At 49.5% G+C, this 20,346-nt stretch overlaps 1 protein-coding gene across 3 annotated transcripts in view; it reads left to right on the top strand.

The window, feature by feature from the left end:
• KIAA0513 (KIAA0513 ortholog) overlaps positions 1-20,346 on the top strand; it is a 51,208-nt gene that overhangs the window by 5,575 nt on the left and 25,287 nt on the right. Inside the window, exon 2 of one of the 3 annotated variants that reach the window (XM_070451443.1) lies at positions 378-583. The exons of the other annotated variants lie outside the window; for them this stretch is intronic. The gene's annotated coding sequence lies outside the window, so the exon portion shown is untranslated. The remainder of the gene's footprint in view (positions 1-377; positions 584-20,346) is intronic. 3 annotated transcript variants of the gene reach the window in all.

Raw genomic sequence — 20,346 nt, 5'->3', positions numbered from 1 at the left:
TGGGGACCTGTTAGGCTGGTTTGTTCCCAGGTGCTGAGAGCTGATGGCAACACCTCTGCCAAGAGTTTTATACTTAGAAGGGAGATGCTTAGAAAAAAAGGAATCTGTGATGGTAGAGCATGGGGCCTTCAGGGGGGAGTGGGGGAGCAGAGCTTGTATCTGTGGGTTCAGATCCGGTGCCTTGAGCTTCAGGGTTAGCCCTGGCGAGGAGGCCTGTGTGCCTCCCATCACAGCCTGTGAGGGCAGCGCTGGCTCTCAGGTTCACGCAGGTCCAGTCCAAGTACCATGCTGCGCTTATAGCTCATCTCTCCCATGTCCTGGTCTGGGGTGGGGCCCATCGTCCGTGTTTTACGCACAGTTTGGTGGTATCTTCATAGCTCTCAGAAGGTGGTGTGGTTCCAGCGAGGCACATGGGGTGACACTCCGTGTCGTGACAGAGGAGGGACGTCATGGAAGAAAAGCCTCTCCCTTGGGGCCTTCTGGGCTCATTCTGGAAACTTTTTTCTGCCTCTGAAGATGCAAAGTGAATGATCAAGACACACTGCACTGTGGGAATCATCTCCACCAAAAGCTGAAAGAAATGGTAAATCTGGAGGGGAAAAAAGAGAGTCAAGGGGATTGTTTTTTCTCCTCGTTACTGAATCCATGTATGGAAGCTCGTGCTGGGTGCGGGCTGTGTTCCCAAGGGCCAGCCTTTCACAGACAGGTGTGCTCCGAGGCCTTTGCATCCCGGCCAGGCATGACTCAGAGCTGATGACTCACCGGTGGCAATGATGACCAACAAGAAGGGGAAAAGGAGAATCTCGAAAGAGCAGCACAAACGGAAAATGCCAGAATTAATGAGCTTGGAGGGTTACTGTTCAGGTGACATCCTTGAGTGAGGGGCTTTGGGGGTGAAGCAGGGGAGCTAAGATGTAAAGATAGAGCCCAGGAAAAATGTGTGTGTGGGGACCCTCACAAGAGAAGAAAGCTAAACTGAACTGTGTGTTCATAGTAAATGCCAAGAATGAAGTCAGAGAATTCAGTTAGAGGGGAACAGTGAAAAGCTTAATTTGTGTGGCGATGCACAGGAAATAGGAAACCAGTTCACGGAGGGAAGCTGGTTCACTTCCCTCTCTGGAGGGAGGCAGGTTATACTGGACTTCTAGAAGCAGCAGGATCACTCTCAGAAGCCCGAGGCCCGATCTGGATGATGAAAAAATTTCATTTTCCTGTTGTCGTGGAGTAAGGGTTGTCCACATAATCAAATGCAATGTACAGGGAATTAATAAGACCCTTGTGCCCCATGAAGGAAGCAGCATCTCGGACTTCCATCTCTCAGGTCACCCCAAGGGGCCAAAACCTGAGGGACCCCAGGGACTGACCCCTCCCACCCAGCAGTCCTTCTCTGTCCTCACCTGTCCTGTCTCTGCACAGCCACCAGAGCGCGGCATCTTTGTAAGTTAAAATCAAATTGTGGCATTCCCCTGGGGCAAACCCTCCAGGTCTCTCCAAGTGCTCCTGGGACGAAACTCCCCGACTCCTTAACTTGGCTTCCAAGCCCCTGCCTAGGATGTGGCAGCCCCGCAGCCTCAGCCAGGCCAAGTTCATTCCCACCACAGAGCCTGTGAACTTGCCATTTGCTGGGGCCGGGCTGCTGGTGGGCAGTGGAGATTTCTCAGGCTGAAGGAACGGAAGGGCAGGATGAGCCACACATGTGGGCTTCAGAGTCTAGCAGCCGCATAAACAAGTCAATGAAACAGTCCCAATTAACTGTAATAGTAGATTTTATTTAGGCCAGTATGCCCAGGACATGATCATTGACATATCTAATCAATATAAAAATTGTTAGCAAGACAGCTTACATTCTCTTCCTGCACTAAGTCTGGGGTCTGTGTGGTTGGCACATCTCAGTTTGAGTGAATCTTGTTCCCTGGCTCAGTGGCCACACAGGGACAGTGGCTGCAGCCCTATCCCACTTGTGCTTTTGTTTCATTTTGTTTCATTCATCACTGCACTTACGATGGGGAGCATGATGCCTCCTATTTACCTCTGTCCTCTGATTTGAGCACATGCTCCTGGAGGCCTGGACTTGTTTGCCTTGTCCACTTGGCATAGCGCCTGGCACCCTGTGATGCTCAAGAATGTTTGCTGAGTGATCAAACAAACACATGACCGAACAAATGAACCACGTCTCCATCCTCGTCACATCCCAGAGGCAACTGAATAGTCACTGCCATTTAGAGCCTACTTTAATCAGGGGAATTTCGTGCACAAGGCTTCCTGTTTCTCGTAGGTCCCTAACTGCTTCATATCAGGACTTGGGTATGTCACAGGCCCATCGTGATAGTTCTTTACTGAGCTTATTTGTGGGGTGACGGTGATACTACCAACAAAAAGATTTTCAAAAGGAAACAGTGAACAGGATTGAGGCTCTGTGGTGTTGTTACTGCTCAGAGTTAATCTAGATCAGGGATTTCAACTGGGGACAACATCTAGGGACCTTCTGCTCGTCACAGCTGGATGGTGCTTTAGGCATCCGTGGGTGGAGGCCAGGGATGCTGCCGAGTGCGCAGAACAGCCCCCACTGCCGAGAATTATCCAGCATGCATGCTGCTGGAGCCCTGCTGTCGATCAGCATGGTTTCCTGTTGGCTGCGTTTCTGAGTTGCCTCTGGTAACGTCATGGAGGCTATTAGTCTCCAGAAACTTGACAGGTTCTGTGCTGGCCCGTCTTTTCATTCCCTTGTCTCCCTTTCATGTAAACCCACCCCTACTTAGCATTTCTTTTCCTAAAAGGGCAGACCAAACAGGCACTGCCTCCAGCTAAAGGCTTTGAGATGAAAAAAAAAATGCCGCTCCACGTTTGCTGCAGGAATTAGAATTCTTCAGGGAAGACGTCTAGAGAATCCCATGCTGAGAACTGGATCCATGTGCTTTACGCCCGTGGAAGCTGTTTGGAAACCTTTGCAACAAAGCAGAAGCGGAAACCCATTTCTTGCCACCTACCTCGAAGTCAACATCTGCCATCTACATTTTCAAGCAAACAAACAGACATGTACTGCACTGCAGGACTGCAGTGCAGAACCACACCTGTTTCAATTCTTGTTAAATATGAATGCCCCCCAAAATCAGAGAGTTCAGCTCCCATACTATTGTGGGTAGAAAAGGGATTGATGATAAGTTTCAGGTTTACACTTTTAGAGAATAATTGCAAGCATTAAGTGGCATTGTGCTGCACTTGATGATCTTTCTCATCCTCAGTCATCTGACTAGGTCTGAGTAAGTCCGAACATCTATGTGTGTGTGCATGCGCGCGCGTGTGTGTGTTGGGGATTATTACTGTCTCACGCCTGCTGCTTCGTGTGTGTGTGTGTGTGTGTGTGTGTGTGTGTGTGTGTGTGTGTTGGGAATTGCTACTGTTTCTCACCTGCTGCTTCTCTTTTCTTTTTACTTTTTGGCCACACCTCATAGCATGCAGGATCTCAGTTCCCTGACCAGGGATGGAACCACACCCCCTGACCTCTAGACCATCAGAAGTCCCCCGTGCTGTTTTCTCTGCAGTGTCTCCCCTTGCCTGGCTGGCAGGCTCCCACCAGATTTGACCCGAACAGTACAGTCCAGGTCTTCCCCAGGCAGTATCACCTGCTTCTGCTTCCGCTTCCAGTCTCCCATTCACACCTACATCCTGGAATGACAGCGCTGCTTCCCCTTGCTATAATCATTCACTTATGGCTGTCTCTTCTTAGATGGTGTTTGGGAAAGGAAGGCCCATATCCTATTAATCTTTGTGTCTCTAGGACTTAATCACAATTCCCACGACTTGGTAAGGACTTAATAAATGGTCACACACGAGACCTGAACTCTACAGGATAACACGTTTCATCCTTCATGCTGGCACTTCCTCCATCTGAGATGAGAGGCAGCGGCCGTGTCCTTGGCCTTCGACGATGCAAGTTGCAGGACTTGGCACTGAGCAGAGAGATGTCAAACCAGCCCCAGGGCAGGAGTGCCCCCACCTCTCCCTCGTTCTCTGTTTCACTCGGCTGGCGCTGTTGTGGGCACAAGTGTGGGCTCCAGATGCAGCTGCGTGTGCACCACTGTGCCGCTTTGCTGACACCCCGTCCCTTCCCTGTGTCACCATTTCCCATCTCAGAGCGGCTTCCGTAAGATCTTTTGGCTGTGCTGAGCAGCATGTGGGATCTTAGTTCACCAACCAGGGATTGAACCGAGGACCCCTGCTTTGGAAGCACGTTGCTTTAACCACAGACTGCCAGAGAAGCCCCTCCCCATCTGTCTGTCTGCCAACCCCCACTGTCTTCTAGAAATCTAAAGTCTCATCTGACAATAAGGCTTTGGGGTTTTATTTGAGTAAAATAAAATCTGGAATCACTTAGTACATAATTGTTTTGTTTCTGCTCCTTTCCAAGTGTCAGTTGCTTAATCTTGTCCAACTCTTTGCGACCCTGTGGACTGTTGCTCACCAGGCTCCTCTGTCCGTGGGATTTCCCAGGAGAGAATGCTGGAGTGGGTTGCCATGCCTTTCTTCAGGGGATCTTCCTGACCCAGAGATCAAACCAGGGTCTCCTACATTGAAGGCAGATTCTTTACCATCTGAGCCACTAGGGAAACCCAACATCTCCTTTTGTTCTTTTATTATTATTTTAAAATCGTTCAGTTTTTTTTTTTTTTCATTAAGGCCCCGAGTAACTAATAGGAAAACCTAGCATTGTGGGTGAAAAGCACTAAGCCCTGTGTGTTTGCCAATCTCTACTAGAGTAGGAATTAAAAAACTTCTTTAAATGCTTTGTAAAAAAATGTCACACTGCTAAATCTGACATTGCCTGCATCACTTCCAAACAGGAAGAGATACAGCTTGTCTTCTCCAGTAGGGATTGATGAGGGGACTGTAATCCACTCCGGTCACTGACGGCTCCCTCGAGCATGTTTATCTGTCTCCCAGTGAGCAGTTACCTCCTTGCCTTACAGCAAGGTCATGGACCCAGACTGTGCTGGGGCTTATCTTAGCTCTGTGGCTTTAGACAGTTAGTTTAAAATACTTATCTAAAAAGCTCTTTAGACAGCTTCTCTAACCCTTCAAGTTTCTTCAGCCATAAAATGGGAATAATAATAACCTAGCTCCTGTGTTACAGGAGGATTAAAGCAGGTTCTCCATATAGAGTGCTAGCTCGGGGCTTGGTGTGTCGTGAGCATACACTGGGTGTTGATTGTAATTATTAGTTGGTTAATTATTAAAAAGTGCTAAATAATAGCCACAGCATTGTGGAAAAGGACAGTCCAAGTCACCTTGGCTTTCTCTCTCGTACCATTGTCGCTGGCTGAAGCAATAGTCCTTCTGGAGGGCACGTCACACCAGGAACCATGGCAGTGCTCAGGTGTGGCCGGACGTCTCTGGTGCTTGCTGAGAGGTGGGAGCAGCGTCTGTTTTGTGATGTCTGCAAATGCCATCCTTTCATTCAAATTCACATTTGCAAGGGGAGAACATTTTTAGAAAGATATAATTGTGTGTAACTTCTATCATGAGTGGTATAAGAATCTTGAAAAGCTTTGATAAAGGACTCTGATTTCACATCTCCGACTTCTTTGTAGAATCGATGATGCTCTGTCTTTAGGTCCCGCAGTGCTGGACTGTGGTCTCACCCCGTTGTCTCCCTCTGTCTGTCTGTCTGTCTCATTGTTTCTGGCTCTCTCTCTGTCCCTCTGTCTCTCTGGTCACTGGAACAAATAGCAGGGCTGGTCTGGTCTTCTTGATGGGATGACACTCCTCCGTCATGTTTTCAGGAATACTCAGTCTAAAGAGCACATGGGATCTCTCCTGTTAACACGAGAGTCTGGAGTGGAGTTTTAGGAAGACACATTTCCTCAATAAGGGGGCAGCAGTGGGAAAATGGGGGCTTCCCTGGTGGTTCAGACAGTAAAAGGAATCTGCCTGTAATGAAGGAGACCCAGGTTGGATCCCTGGGTTGGGAAGATCCCCTGGAGAAGGGAATGGCTACCTATTCCAGTATTCTTGCTGGGGAGATCCCATGGACAGAGGAGCCTGGTGGGCTGACAGTCCATGGGAACTCAAAGAGCTGGACACGATTAAACAATCAACACCTGCCCCACCCCCCAACCACACGAATGGGCAAACAGGGGCCAATCACTCCAGGAAGGAACAAGCAAAACCAGCTGTAGAGGTGGCAGCCTGGAGGTGGGCATCCTGTCTCATCTTGGCAGGGGACCCAGAGGCATCGCCCCAGTTCTCTTGAAGTCTGGGCCTCGGTTGGAGGGATGGGCTGATGGCTGGCAGAGCTTCAGGTGTGGCCAAGCCCGGAGAGCGTGGCCCGCTCCCCGGTGGCCACGTTGCTTCCAGGAGCAGACGCCGCCCTGCAGAGTTGGCCTCTTCTTTCTTGGGCAGTTCTGCCCTGCGTGACTGACGTGTCTTCAGCTGCCTCAGATGCCTTCCGTGGACCTTCATGTTTTTAGAAAGGCATGAGCATTTGCCCATCTCTTGTTTCCTGAAAACCACAGCGGCTCAGAAAGAAGTCTTGTCTTTTCTCCGTGTGGACACTTGGTGCAGCCTCTGCAGCTCAGTCCTTGTCCAGTCAGTCATGAGGAAGCTGGGTCCATGGTGTGAACTTGAAGGGAGGAGGTGACCCTGGGCCCGGGGTACAAGTCAGGAGCCCTGAGTCCCCAGGAAGGGACTCCTGTGTCACCCAGCCCAGGCTTTCAAGGAGATGACTCAGAGACCAGGGCCCTCCCTGGTGGTCCCAGAGGGGAGCTTTGACTGCATTTTCTGTGTGCAGAAGCATGAGACCCCAGCTCTCCCAGCAGCTCCTTCCACTGAAAGAGGAGTCCATCCCTAGTCACAGGCATTGTCTCTGACAGACAGACGTGCTCCCGGACGTTTCCTCGGCAGGAAAGGGTGGGCGGAGAGGGGCCGGGTGCTCCCAGAGCCGGTCAGGCTCTTACAGCAGAGTGAGCATGCTCTCTGGGGAGCGGATCCTTGTATTCGGTTCTTAAGCAGAGGGCCCGTGACTCTATTTTAAGACTGTTGCGGGGCGCTCTTGAAATTGAGTCCCATTTCAAAGATTCAGTGATCCCGAGTCACTGCTACTGCAGAGGAGGGGACTGAGTCCTGCCTTGCATGTTGGGGGCACAGGGGGCCTGTTTTCCAGCCTCTTCAGGCTCTGTTGACCTTCTCAGACCAGTGGTCAGCTCACTAGGCGTAATGGAGCTCCTCCGGGTGGCTGACCTTGATCCTTATGTCCAGCTTGGGCTTTTGTACTTGTCTCAGGCCCGTGACTGGACCCCCTATGGGTGAGGCGCATCCTCCAGTGGCTGCTGGCTGAGGGAGGGGCTCGGAAAGGAGACGCTGGCTGGTGGGGGGGGATCCATTCGCAGCCCTGGGGAGGCCAGTGGGCCAGGCACTCGCACTGCGGCCGCCCGCTTTCCCTGATGCAGGGAGTTGCTCTTGACTGTTGTTACTTTGTTCTTTGGCTATTTGCGCTTCCTGTAGAGAATCCAGAGAGAGTCGTCTCTGTGAGTTTTTCTCTCATTAAACTTTTCTTACTATGTGTCTTCATTGCATATCCACACCTGTGATATGTGGTTATTCTACTAGCATTGCCTTATCTGTTTTGTTTTAAAACCAAACTGACTTGATCCAGAGTACTTTCTCCCTACTTGGCCCTTTCCTCCACGTAGACAAAGGATGAAAAATTATGGAAAAATGAGGGACCCTGGGATCGAGGACCTGCCCAGTTCTCCACCTCTTGTCTCACGTGTCTGACCCTGTCTGCCTGCAGAAGACGGGTGGCCCACGTGTAGGCAGGTGGTGTCCCGTAAGCTCAGCTGGCACAGGGATTGAAAGGACTGATTTGTCTGACCCTGTTCTCCAAGGATTCAGGTCCAGACCTGTTTGTCAGGAAGGGTGTGTGGTTCCAAATGGATGCCTGGGAGAAATGTGGACACAGGTACCTGCCAAACCAAGAAATCTAGGGCACGCGCTAGGCTGCATGAACGTCAGCCACGGAGCTGTGGGGCCTGGGACTCTAGGGCCCCACTTTTTATAAGAGAAGTGAAGTGAAGTCGCTCAGTGGTGTCCGACTCTTTGCGAAGCCATGGACTGTAGCCTACCAGAATCCTCAGTCCGTGGGATTTTCCAGGCAAGAAAACTGGAGTGGGTTGCCATTTCCTTCTCCATTTATAAGAGAAGGGAACTATATTTACTTATTAGCCCCTGTTCTAGGCACTCAGCTCACTGCTTCCACCTCTTTTTTTAAAATTAACATAGAGTAAAATTTAGTTTGGGCCGACTCTGGGAGAGAGTGGAAGATAGGGAAGCCTGGCGTGCTGCAGTCCATGGGGCCGCAGAGTTGGACACAACTGACTGACTAAACAACAAATAGTAAAATTGACTTTTTTGGAGTACAGTTCTGTGTATTTTAAAATACGTACAGATCTGTGTAACCATGAATTCAGTTAAGAGACAAAACATTTTTTCCATCACCCCCACATTTCCTTTTGTTGTTTGTTGCACCCTATCCCTAACTCCTGGCAGCCCCTGACCCCCATCTTTTGGAGCACCTAACCCTAACCTTATAAATGGAGTCAGGGTGTAGGTGAAATTCCAAGGACAGTGTTTTTCACTCAGCATCATGCATTTGAGGTTCACCAAGTTTTTACGTGTGGTGGGATTTTATTGCTGAGAGGTCGACTCTAGTATGGGTACACCACAGTTTGTTTAGTCATTCACCTGGAGAAGGACATTTGGGATATTTTCAGTTTGGGACAGTTATGAATAGAGTTGCTAGAAACATTTGTGTACAGATTTTTGTGTGACCCTGAGTTTTCATTTCTCTTAAATACATATCTAGGAGTGGGTGGGTGTGATAAGTATATGTTTATAAGAAACTTCCCAAATCTCCCATCCAGAAGAATTCCAAATGATGTCTGTTTATCCACCACCCTGAAGGGCTTGGCGCATAACTCCCCGTTCCTTATTAAAGGGGGCCTGCCCACAGTGACAGCCTGCCGAAGAGCACAGTTTGGAAAGGGAGATAAACAAGAGAGCACTCTCAGTGGAGAAGCCCGGTAAGTGTGACCTCAGCCTGGTGATCACGGTCGCCTGGGAGGAGTCATGTTGATAGTGTGTGCCCTTGAAATGATATGACAGAAATGGTACCTTCTCTCTGGGATCTTCCTCCCTAACACCCATAACCCCAGTCTAACCATGAGAAAAATACCAGACAGGTCTCCACTAAGGCACATTCTACAAAATACACACAAATACACCTCAGAATTGTGGTTTTCAAAAACAGGGAGAAGCTGAGAAACTGTTGCAGCCTGAGGAGACAGGATGACAGTGTCACATGGGATCCTGGAACAGAAAAAGGGCCTTAAGAAGACATTGAGAAAATATGAATAAAGTACATATTTCAGTTAATGAGAATGTATTAATACTGATTCATGAATAATAACAAATATACCTAATACAAGATGCTGACAATAGGGAAAGGATGTGGGGTATATGGTAGGTCTACAGTAAAGTGAAAAAAGTGAAAGTGTTAGTTGCTCAGTCATGCCTGTCTCTGTGCGACCCCTGGACTGTAGCCCACCAGGCTCCTCTGTCCATGGAATTCTCCCGGCAAGAATATTGGAATAAGTATTTCCCTTCTCCAGGGGATCTTCCCAATCCAGGGATTGAATCCATATCTCCTGCATTGCAGGCCAATTCTTTACCATCTGAGCCACTAAGGAAGCTTTTTTTGTAAATCTAAAACTACCCTAAAATGTCAAAGTTTACTTAACAAGCAAAACCAAAACAGCTAGCAAGCCTTTTTGCATTCCTGCCATCAATGTATGTTAGAGTTCCAGTTGCTCAGCATTCTTGTCAACACTTGATATGACTAATATTTTTTATTTTAGCCATTTTAGCAGGTATGTAATTGGTGGCTCTGTGCTAAGTTACTTCAGTCGTGTCTGACTCTTTGCGACCCCATGGACTGTAGCCCTCCAGGCTCCTCTAGGGAGGAGGGATCCCTCATGGGATTCTCCAGGCAAGAATACTGGAGTGGGTAGCTTATCCCTTTTCCAGGGGATCTTCCCAAACCAGGGATTGAACTGGGGTTTCTTACATTGTAGGTGGATTCTTTACCAGCTGAGCTACCAGGGAAACACCAAGTGGTGGCTCACCATGGTTTTAATCTGCCTTTCCCTCATGACTGATGATGTCAAATGCCTTCTCATGTACTTACTTACCATCTGTATCACCTCTGGTGAAACGTATGTTCTTTTGCCCCTTGTTAGGTTGGCTTGTTTTCTTACTGTTAGGTTTTGAGAGTTCTTCCTGTTTTCTGTATACAAATTCCTCATTGGATATGTGATTTGCAAATATTTTCTCCTAGTCTCTAGCTTGTCTTTTAACAGTGTTTTTAACAGAGAAAAATTTTTAATTTTTATGGAGTCTAGTATATCAACTTTTCCTTTTGTGGACTGCGCTTTCAAATGTCATATCTTAGAACTCTTCACATTGTTTCAGTTGATAAGTTTTTATAGTTTTACATTTGGTCTGTAATCCATTTGAGATGACTTTAATAAGGTGTGAAGGTTTCAGGTCAAGGTTTTATCTGTTGACTTATTTCTTTGCTCATGGATGTCCAGTTGTTTCAGCACCATTTGTTGTTGAAATGGCTGTCCTTGCTCCATGGAATTGCTTTTGGATCTTTGTCAAAACTCAGTTGGCTCTGGTTGTGTGGGGCTGCTTCTGGACTCTGTCCTGATTCACTGGCCTGTGTGTCTGTCACCCAGCGACATCATACTGTGGAGGGCACGGCCAGCAAATATATTTTTTATACTGTCTTCTTTCTCCTCTTTTTCTGGGACTCCAATGACACAGATGTTAGACCCTTCAGTTCTGCTCCACAAGTCCCCAAGGCGCTACTCACTTTTTAAAAAACCTTTTTTTTCCTCTCTGTTGTTCTGATTAGATCATTTTTATTGATCTGTCTTCATGTTTACTGTCTCTTTCCTTTATCATATTCGTCCTACTGTTGTGCCTTTCTAGTGGCTTAGAATTTTTCAGTTACAGTATTTTGTACTTCTAAAATTTTCATTTGATTCCACTTCATTTCTTCTGTTTCTTTGCTGTGAATTTTTGTCTTTACCTTTATTTCAAGAACACTCCTCCTTACTCCTTTGAGTATGCTTTATAATAATGACTTTGAAGTCTTAATTAATTCCAGTACTTTGTCATCTTGGCACTGGCATCAGCTGATTGTACTTTCCCATGTGAGTTGAGGATTTTCCTGGTCCTTTGTATGTTGAGCAGTTCTGGGTTGATCCTGAATATATGAATATTACGTTATGAGACTCCGGGTCTTGTTAAATTCTGTGGAGAATGTTGCCATCTTTGTTGTAGCAGTCACTAGCGCCATTTGAGTTCAGATTCTAGATCCCTGCCAGCCCCCTGTGGGTTTCTGCATCAGTTGTGTTCTCCAAGCCTTCATGACGCTCATCAGCTCTGCCGCGTGTGTCACCAGTGTGATTCCGCGTCCTCTCCTGAGGCTTGCTGCTCCGAGGCCACAGTATGCCTCTCAGGCTTGTATCTGCACATGCTGAGCTCAGGGCTGATCCCGGGAGCACTCATACGCCGCTTTATGGGGTTGTTCTCTTGAGTGTCTCCTGCTCCACTGTCCCCCCGGCCCTTTGCAGTTCCAGACGCCTCTTTCTTTGGCTTTTCAGCCTGGAAGGAGGGGCCTTATTTCTCCTGCTCTGCTACACTGTTCCTGGGACTTAGCTCACATCCGTGACTAAGCAAGAGGACGACCAAGAGAGAAAACTCCAGTGGGGTTTTCACCTCCTTCAGCTCCTCCGGTTGGAAAGGAAGCTTCCCTGCCTCAAAGCTTTAGGCACCTGGGGACCCCTCTGCTGCTGGGGGGTTCCTGGGGACTGGGATATGAGAACACCAAGAAGACAGAAGCATGGGAAAGGAAAAGCCCCAGGTTTGGGGCCACTGTCTCTGAGAATTAGGCAACCCCTTCCCTGCTCCGCACACCAGCACCCGGCTTCTGGAACTCGGCTGAGACCTCTTTCTGGGTACTGGGTTGTATGCAGTCCAGGCTGGGGTCCTGGAGTCGGGAGGAGGCAGAATCACCCTCACTATGGCGGGGCTTCAAATTCTGGTCATCCTCCCTCCTCGGCCTGCTACTGTTTGCTTTGCAGAGCCCTCAAAGAGCTGCCCTGTCCATCCTGCCCAGGTTTTATAGCCACACTCAGTGGGTGAGATGGGATGGAGTGTGTGCTTAATTACTCCGCTCACTCAGAACCATAAAGAAGCCGGAAGACGGCTGTTTTGAGAGGCATTCGATGAAGAAATCTGGGTTAAACAGAGACATGAGGAAGTCAGGATGAAGCTGGTACAGGAGAACTGTGGTTCGTGCGGGGAAGGAGGAAAATAAAAGGGTAAAAGTTGAAGGATTCAGAAAATAGTAACAGAAATACCTGATGTGCAGCCTCACATAGAGGACTGATGGAGGGAACCCTTGAGCTCCGCTCCCCCGTCGGCACGTATCTGGCCTTGCACACTCATCAGGCTGCCAGGTTGAAGGGAATGGTTTGACCATAGGCACCTGAGCTGTATTCCTCTCCGTTTGGGGTATTAGGAAATGTGTACACAGAGAAGCTGGGAAAGATCTCTCTGAGAGTCGAGAATCTTCAGTGTATTTAAGTATTTGTATCCAGGTGGTCACCAATGTATATAGCCTCGTGCTATAGAATCTGACCTGGGCTTGATAAAGAATCTCTTAAAGTAGATTCTTCTCTCTCTCTCCCCACCCCCTGTCTCCCTCTCTCCCTTCCTCTCTGTCTCACTCAAGTAAAGCAAAGCCTTTATTGCAAGAATAACTCTTGCTTGCTTAAAAGATTTTCTGAATGAGAGGACCGTTAATACCAATGGCTGTCACTGAATTTCTGTCTTCACTTGTTGACACAAACAAAAGCAAAGGGCATTTGAAAATCATAAGGCAGAACTTTGGAAGTAGCCGTTTTCTCCAGGGTCTCTGATACTGATGAGATCTTTAAAGTTCCCATTGCCCTGTCGGTTCACGTACTGAATACTCTTCACATGCCTAATACAGATACCATTCAGAATTCGTATGGTACTTTAGCCATTTGACTTTTTTTTTTTTTTTCTGGTTTGCTTTATTAGTTCATTTGATCCTTATAAGAACAGTGTGAGGCAGACAGGATAACTGTGGCATTGTCCTGCATTATTTTTACATAGTTTTAATTACAGGGAGAATATAATATTACATCTTGGTTTTTCACTTTCTGCTTCATTTTCATTTAACATATGCATTTTCACAGTGCCATGTTGTCATTTTCTCTGTCATATTTCAGTGAAGTGCCAGGATTAACAGCAAAATTGACATGACTTTCTTGTGAATTGTTTAGTTTATTTTCACTTTGCTTTTGCTGTTGTAAAGCTTGCTGCATAGAGGTTTTGGGGGCTGTTTTCTTCAGATAAGTTAGATAGGCTTTAAAAATATTGTTAAATGTATTTCAACACCAGGGAGGATTTCAAAAGACCACAGATGACCTAGAGAGAACACCAGCGTGACACAACCACAATTTTCAGATTTCTCCACGTTGCAGAGCAGGGGTTGGATGTGCCAAGAGATTTAGCCAGAGGAAGGTGGGTGGTGTGTATAAGGAAATGAAGGAAGTGTTAGCAAAGGCCCAGTGTGTGTCAGAGAGAGAGGGAGACAGGGAGGGATGGGGGAGAGAGAGAGAAGGAAGTAGCCTGATTATGGGAAAGTTCTGTCTTGAAGAAACCAGCATCCTCATGCTTATGTGGGGCTGCTTTTAACTGAGAGCAGCGTCCCCTCTGCATGTGGCCATTGGAGAGCTGCATGAGCAGCCTTGACCAGCTCCAGACGGCAGAGCACCTTGACCACCAGCCAGAGATGACAATGTCACGGCCAACCGGTGCCGGTCACTCGTGGTGTTAAGCTGAGGGCTCCCCGAGGCCGCCAGGTGATCCCGCATCCAGGAGGACTTGCTCAGAGCTGACCGTCCTGAGAAGGCACAGGTGGCCAGTGCGCACGGCTCTTTGTCTTGGCCCTGCGTTGGGCTGCCGGGGCAGAGCACCGAGCTCAAAGAGGATGGGCGTTTGTTGAGTTCCATCGCTCGCCGGCCTTGGGCTCTAGGAGAGGACCAAGGATCAGATCTTTTTCGGGAGCTTGTTTCAGTTCAGTAAAGTGCCGCTGTCTCTGTGCCAGGGGCTCGGGTACGAGGCAGTTATTTTGCCAAATTACCCAGAAGGATGGAAGGCCAAGTCCGTCTGTATCCAGATGGAGCCCACCTGTCACTGAGTTGTCAGTGCCATTCTTTTACTAAAGAAGTGCATCTGGGATGTCTCTGCTGGTGCAGTGGTTAGGACTCCCCTGCAGGGGTGTGGGTTCAATCCCTGGTTGGGGAACTAAGATCCCATCTGCCTTGAGGTGTGGCCAAAAAAAAAGTGCAGCTGCTCATGGAAGGACGGGGTGTGCCTAGTAGGTTCTAACGTTTGGTGGTAGTGCAGTCAATCCGGAAAGTTAGTGGTGAGAATTGATGGGAAACACCCGTCACCAAACTCCTCCTTTGTTGCCTTAAACTCAAGGCTTGCCAGTTCACTGAGGAATTACCTGAGATGAATTAGACATCAGTAAAGTGCAAAAGGTATTTCCAAGCACTGATGAGGGATGACTTTTGAGTAGAGACTTAGAGCAACTTTGGAAAAACTAAGAAGTTTCAAAGACGTAGACTGAGGAGGAGCCGTTGGTTTGTAACCACAGTATACCTTTTTCTCCCTCCCTGACCCACTTGGGGCTGGTTGAATTCCCAGAGCCTTCTGCAGTGTTGCTGAACCAAGGGAGGCACCCTGCACCAGATTACAGGAAGCTTGTCTCCTCTCCAACCCTGTTCCCCACCGTAGCCAGTGCCCAGCCCGTCCTGGTAGTTTTAATATTGACCCACCAAGGTCAGGTGTGAGGGAGCCAGCAGATGGCCCCTTATCTCTTTTTCCTGGGAACTGTGAATATTTTAGACCTTTGTTTCTTCCTGGAGGTCATAAAATAGGAACTGTTTTCAGATGTAACCATTACAACAACTGCAACGGAGAAAAACCTGCATCCAGTGTCATAAAATGTTATCTTGGGTTGGAAACGGCACAGAACCCTAGAGGTCCCGTGGCCTCTCCCGCTAACGCCTTCTGCTTCCGACTTCCTTTTCAAGAAGGAGACTCTGGACGGTCCATTCTGGGGCTGGAGACAGTTGCCTTGCTGGGACTCTGCTCTTCCTGCTGGAACCACAGAGGACAATCTGATCGCTTGGTCACATGGCCGCTCCTCCCAGATTTGAAGCCACTGTCTCTTCTCCCAAGTTACTCGCCCCCTCAGTAACCCCCCCTTGAATTTTTCACTGTGGCTCACATGACACAGTTATCAGGTGGGATTTTGTTTTTATTTTCATTTTTGGGTTGCCTTCCAGATTCTTGGGCTTCCCTAGTGGTTCAGATGGTAAAGAATCCACCTGCAATGCGGGTAGACCGGGTTTGATCCCTGGGTTGGGAAGATTCCCCTGGAGGAGGGCGTGGCAACCCACTCCAGTATTCTTGCCTGGAGAATCCCTATGGTCAGAGGAACCTGGTGGGCTATGGTCCACGGGTTACAAAGAGTCAGACACGACTGAGCGACTAAGCACACTCCAGATTCTCAGTAGCTTTCTCCTTTTCCACAAATCTTACAAGCATTTATCACATTAAAATATTTTCACCAGTTTATTACTTTTTCCAAACTGATGTATCCTGCTGGGCTGCTCTGGGCCCTACGACTGGGGAGCACAAGGCCTGGGTCTCCAGACATGTTTACTCTGATTTGCTGCCCTAAGAGGAGCTGCCAACTCCTGGGGTGTGGAGTTGGACAGGATGTTCCAGGAGCTGCCTGACCAGCAGAGGCAGAGTTGAGTGAAACCATCTCTCAGGTTTTGGATTGGGTGCTCCTGACGGTGCAGCCGAAGGTCAGTTTTGAGTTTATCGTTCTCATCAGCATCAAACCCATTGACTCATGGCACCTACTGTGGACTTGTGAATCTCTGGGTTGGAATATCAGGTTCCCTCACTGATAATTTATGAGTTATTCGAAGACAGAGGCTGGGGTTTCCCTGGCAGTCCAGTGGTTAAGTCTCCGAGCTGCCAATGCAAAGGTTGGATTCCTGGTCAGGGAACTAAGATCCTGCATGCTGCATGGTGCAGGGCCAAGAAAATAAATAATAAAATTATTTTTAAAAATAAGAGAGGTACCAGTTTTATCTCTAAGCAGAGACAAATGTATCTCAATGGGCCTGGCTCGAAGCAGCGCTAAGACACCTCTGATCTCAGAGATCTTAAAATGCAAAAAACTGTGAATCTACTTAATTACACAGCGTTTGAGCCACATTTTTCTGTTTTGTCCTCAAAACTGTAATGCATTTGTCTAGTCCTTGCTAGAGCCCACGTGCTGTTCCCACAGCATTGCCTTGGTGTATGAATCTGCAAGAAATGTGCACGCGCGTGCATGCACGCACACGCGCACACACACACACACACACACACACACGGTGCGAGCTCACACACACGCGGCATGAGCTCTCACACACACACACACACACGGTGCGAGCTCACACGCACATGCACACACACACACGTACACACGGCGTGAGGTCACACACACGCACACACGGCACGAGCTCACACACACACACGCAGCACGAGCTCAGTTGGGCATCAGCTCTGACCTCGTCGTCGCTGCCTGACGGCCCCGCGCTCACAGAACCACCGTGCTTAGACCTGCGGCTGTTCCCTGACACAGCTCTCACCCTGTCCCAGCCTCCACCGCCTTCCCTGTTGAAAACTGGTTATATTTGTCCTTCTCCCCACTCCCCACCCATCTTCTCTGCTTCCTCAGCAATGAGAGATGTGATTTGGAGACTCCCCGCTGTGGGTTGTGATTCATCACCAGGTGCCCAGCTCCCATCTCCGTAACCAGCATGGGCTCCCATCCCGATAGGAAGCCCTCAGCTGGTACCTCAAGCGGGGCCTTGGGGGCGCCCCTGCCCTGCCCCCTCCAGCTCTCATTGCCCTGTTTTCATCACCAAGTCAGAATGTGGGCACAAGTGCTCTTCAGAGAGCTCAGCCATGAATGGTTGGTGAGTGGGGCTGGCCAGAAGCCCTGGGGTGACATCTGATGCTTGAGGGAGAGAGGGACCCTCGCGGGCATATTAACTGTGACGTCTCCAGGTTCAGGATGCTCCATCCTGGCACCACCACCGAGAGCTCACCTTCACCCTGTAGCGTGCTCCAGCCAGACATAACCTGCTCCCAATGGATGTAAATACACCTTTCGGTTTTTGGAGAGTCATTTCATTTCATTGTGTTTGTTTTTGGCCATGCATGTGGCATGCAAGATCTTACTTTTGGGACAAGGGGTCGAGCCTGCACCATCCCCTACTTTGGAGGCACGGAGTTCTAACCATTGGACCACTGGGGGAGTCCTGGAGAGTCATTTTAAAAACATGTGTTTCGGCATCTCTGTATCTTTTGCAGAAACTTGTTAGAGACTTTCACTGTAATAATCAGTGCTCTTCATAGGGAGATTTTCTTGTCAAATTGATTTTTAAATTCGGTGTCTGGATAAGATTAATCTACGAATGAATTTGTCAGAATGGAAAGACTCTTACGACAGAGGATAATTCCTCTTTTGCTTTGGCTGCTGGGAAGCTTCACTACATTAATTGCCCAACTGCAGTAATGGTTTTCTTTGATCCCACTGGCCTGAAGTCGTCCTCGATCCACATCGACTGGACATAAATCTGCCTGAACAGCTGACATCTAAAAGGACAGCCCTGACACTTCTTATTTGACATGTATTCATTCATTGGAACGACTGTTGCCTCAAAGCCCCAAATGGCCCCACATTTCTTCCTGATTCCAGGACAGTGTCAGTTATCACCCAGCTAGAAGGTGCTGAGCGGATTTATCTGTCAGGAGCTGGGGGCTGAGCTGGTCAGTCCCTGTGAAGGCGGACAGAGGTCCCTGCTGTCGTCTTGCCATGGGAGAGGTTCTGAGCGATAGGGAGCAGGTCTCCACGAGCCTCAGTGCTGGCTGAGGTCTGGCCGGGGCTTGCGGGCCTGCCTCTGCAGCCAGGCTGAGGCTCCTGCTCACCCCCGCCACCCCAGGCCAGCCCAGGGGGTCTCTCTGTGGCCTGTAGAGGGGAGGGGCGCTCGGGGAACAGATGCTGATGGAGCCACGGGAAGAGCCCCTGCGCTGTGAGGCTGACTGTTTGTGGCAGGCTGGGCAGCTGTGGAAGTGGCTGCCGTGCCCCATGCTGTTGGGACCCTGCCAGGGCACAGACGGGTGCCGGGGAAGGGAGCAGGGCTCTGTGGAACCATCCATCGTGGCCGCAGCAGCCTCTCTACCAGGCGATGGATGCAGCGGCGTGTGGGAAAGGTTCTCCTATTTCTTCTGCCTCTCCTCTCCTGCAGCTATTCCAATGAGGCGCAGTTTTCCTGGAAACCGTTCATTATGGAGTCTCTTGATGGCTGAACCGAAAGAGATAACGGTAGTCTAGTCATGGATCAAGCTCACTTGTCTCAAGACAGCCTCAGAGACCAGAAACCTCAGGCAGGGGCCTGTCTCCCCTCCCCTCATCCCTACAGCCAAACCCAGACTGTCAGTTGACCTTCCGTGAGGTCTGTTTGGAATAAGACTCTTCAGGAGACTGGACAAGACCCTCTTCACTAGGGTCACAAGCCGGTTTGCAGCTGTCACAGGAGGGATTGCCCCTAGCTAGGTGCAGGATGCACATCTGGATTTCTCTGGGCATTGCAGTGGTAGGAAAGGAGATTTCCTGTTGACCAAGACTAGGAGAGCAGCCATGCAAGTGGAGATGGGGTTTTGTTGGCATGGTGGGATCAGCTTTTTCTTCCCCCTGTTCTGTCTCCAGATCTTTCTCTAATGATATGTTTATGATAAAGGGGAAACAATGAAATAATCTCCACAGGCTTGACTGACTGCAGGGGAGAAGCCATCCAGCAGGTGCATGTGTAGACCTGCATGAGGTTCTCTGCTCTAGGGGCAGGGAGGGCATTTGCCAAGCATGGCCCTGGGCCTACCTTCTAGGCCATGGTGCAGACTTGGGAGGGTGACTGACCCACAGGAGAGCATCAGAGAGGCCCCTGTAGGGACCACGTGGCGATCAAGAACCTGGGCTTGATGTTGACCTGAGCTTGGGCTCTGTGCCTGGTCACTTCCTAACCGTGTGCAGGGAGCCCCCTGCCTCCTTGCCCCCTAGCCTCAATTCCCTGATGCTCTGAGAGGAGAGGCGGGCTGGATGGAGGGAGCATGAGCCTGTGTGTCCTGTGTGTTGGCCCAGGAGGCTTGCTGCCTCTTCAGGTGGGAGATGCAGCACCTCTGGTGGCTCAGGGGCACTTGGGGAGAGGGCACTGCTTGAGACGGACAGCAGGGGAGAGCTGCAGAAGGTACTGGAGCCTCCCCTGGCCCTGGGAGCTTGTTTGCTTGCCCAGGGTCAGCCTGCTGGAGAAGTGCTCGCTCCAGGTGCTCTGGGTGCTGGGGAAATCAGGGTTTGAGCAAAGCTCCAGGAGATGTGGTCTGCAGCCACAGGAGGCAATCTCCTTCCGAGTGCCTGCCACAGTGGCTGCGCGGGGGTGGGGGGGTGCACGTGGTCAGGAAAGCTTCTGGAAGATCGCGCCCACCACACCCACCTCTCTTGGCCCTCTTGCTCTTGTTCCAAACTGCTGCCACAGCTACCTGCCAGTCACCCTGAGAATCCAACCCAGGGTCCTGGTATCTGCCCCCGCTCCTCCACCCTGCCAGCCTCTTCCCTCCTTAGCCTTCCCTTGTCTGGAACTTTCCAAAGTCATGGCTGCCTAGGCCCCCTGTGTGGGCTCTTCCTTCCCTAAGACACTGTCTTCCTCTCAGAAGAACTTAGAGTCTTATGGGGTCTTCTTATGAGTCTTCCATCTCAGCTCAGTTATCCACTTCTCTGGCCCCAAGCCTGAAGAAGGCTCCTCTCTGAGCTATAGGCTGACTTAGGATTTTATCTAGTGTGGTTGGTAGAGGCTTCTGCCATAGGGCCTAGGAGGTGAATTGTGAGGATGCAGTTGCAGGAAGGTCCATTTGGCTGCAAGTCTATGGAAGGCATTTTTAATATCTATGTTATTTGCAGAGATTCCACTCTGATTTAAACCCAGGGCTGTGGCCCTGCAGTGGGTCTAGGGACCTTCTTGTACACAGGACAAAGCAGAGGGATTGAATATAACCTGCGGA

The sequence above is a fragment of the Odocoileus virginianus genome, chromosome 20 (assembly GCF_023699985.2).
Source record: "Odocoileus virginianus isolate 20LAN1187 ecotype Illinois chromosome 20, Ovbor_1.2, whole genome shotgun sequence".
Taxonomy (NCBI): Eukaryota; Metazoa; Chordata; class Mammalia; order Artiodactyla; family Cervidae; genus Odocoileus; species Odocoileus virginianus.
The sequence above is the reverse complement of the archived record's forward strand: the minus strand, read 5'-3'. Positions and strand labels throughout refer to the sequence as shown.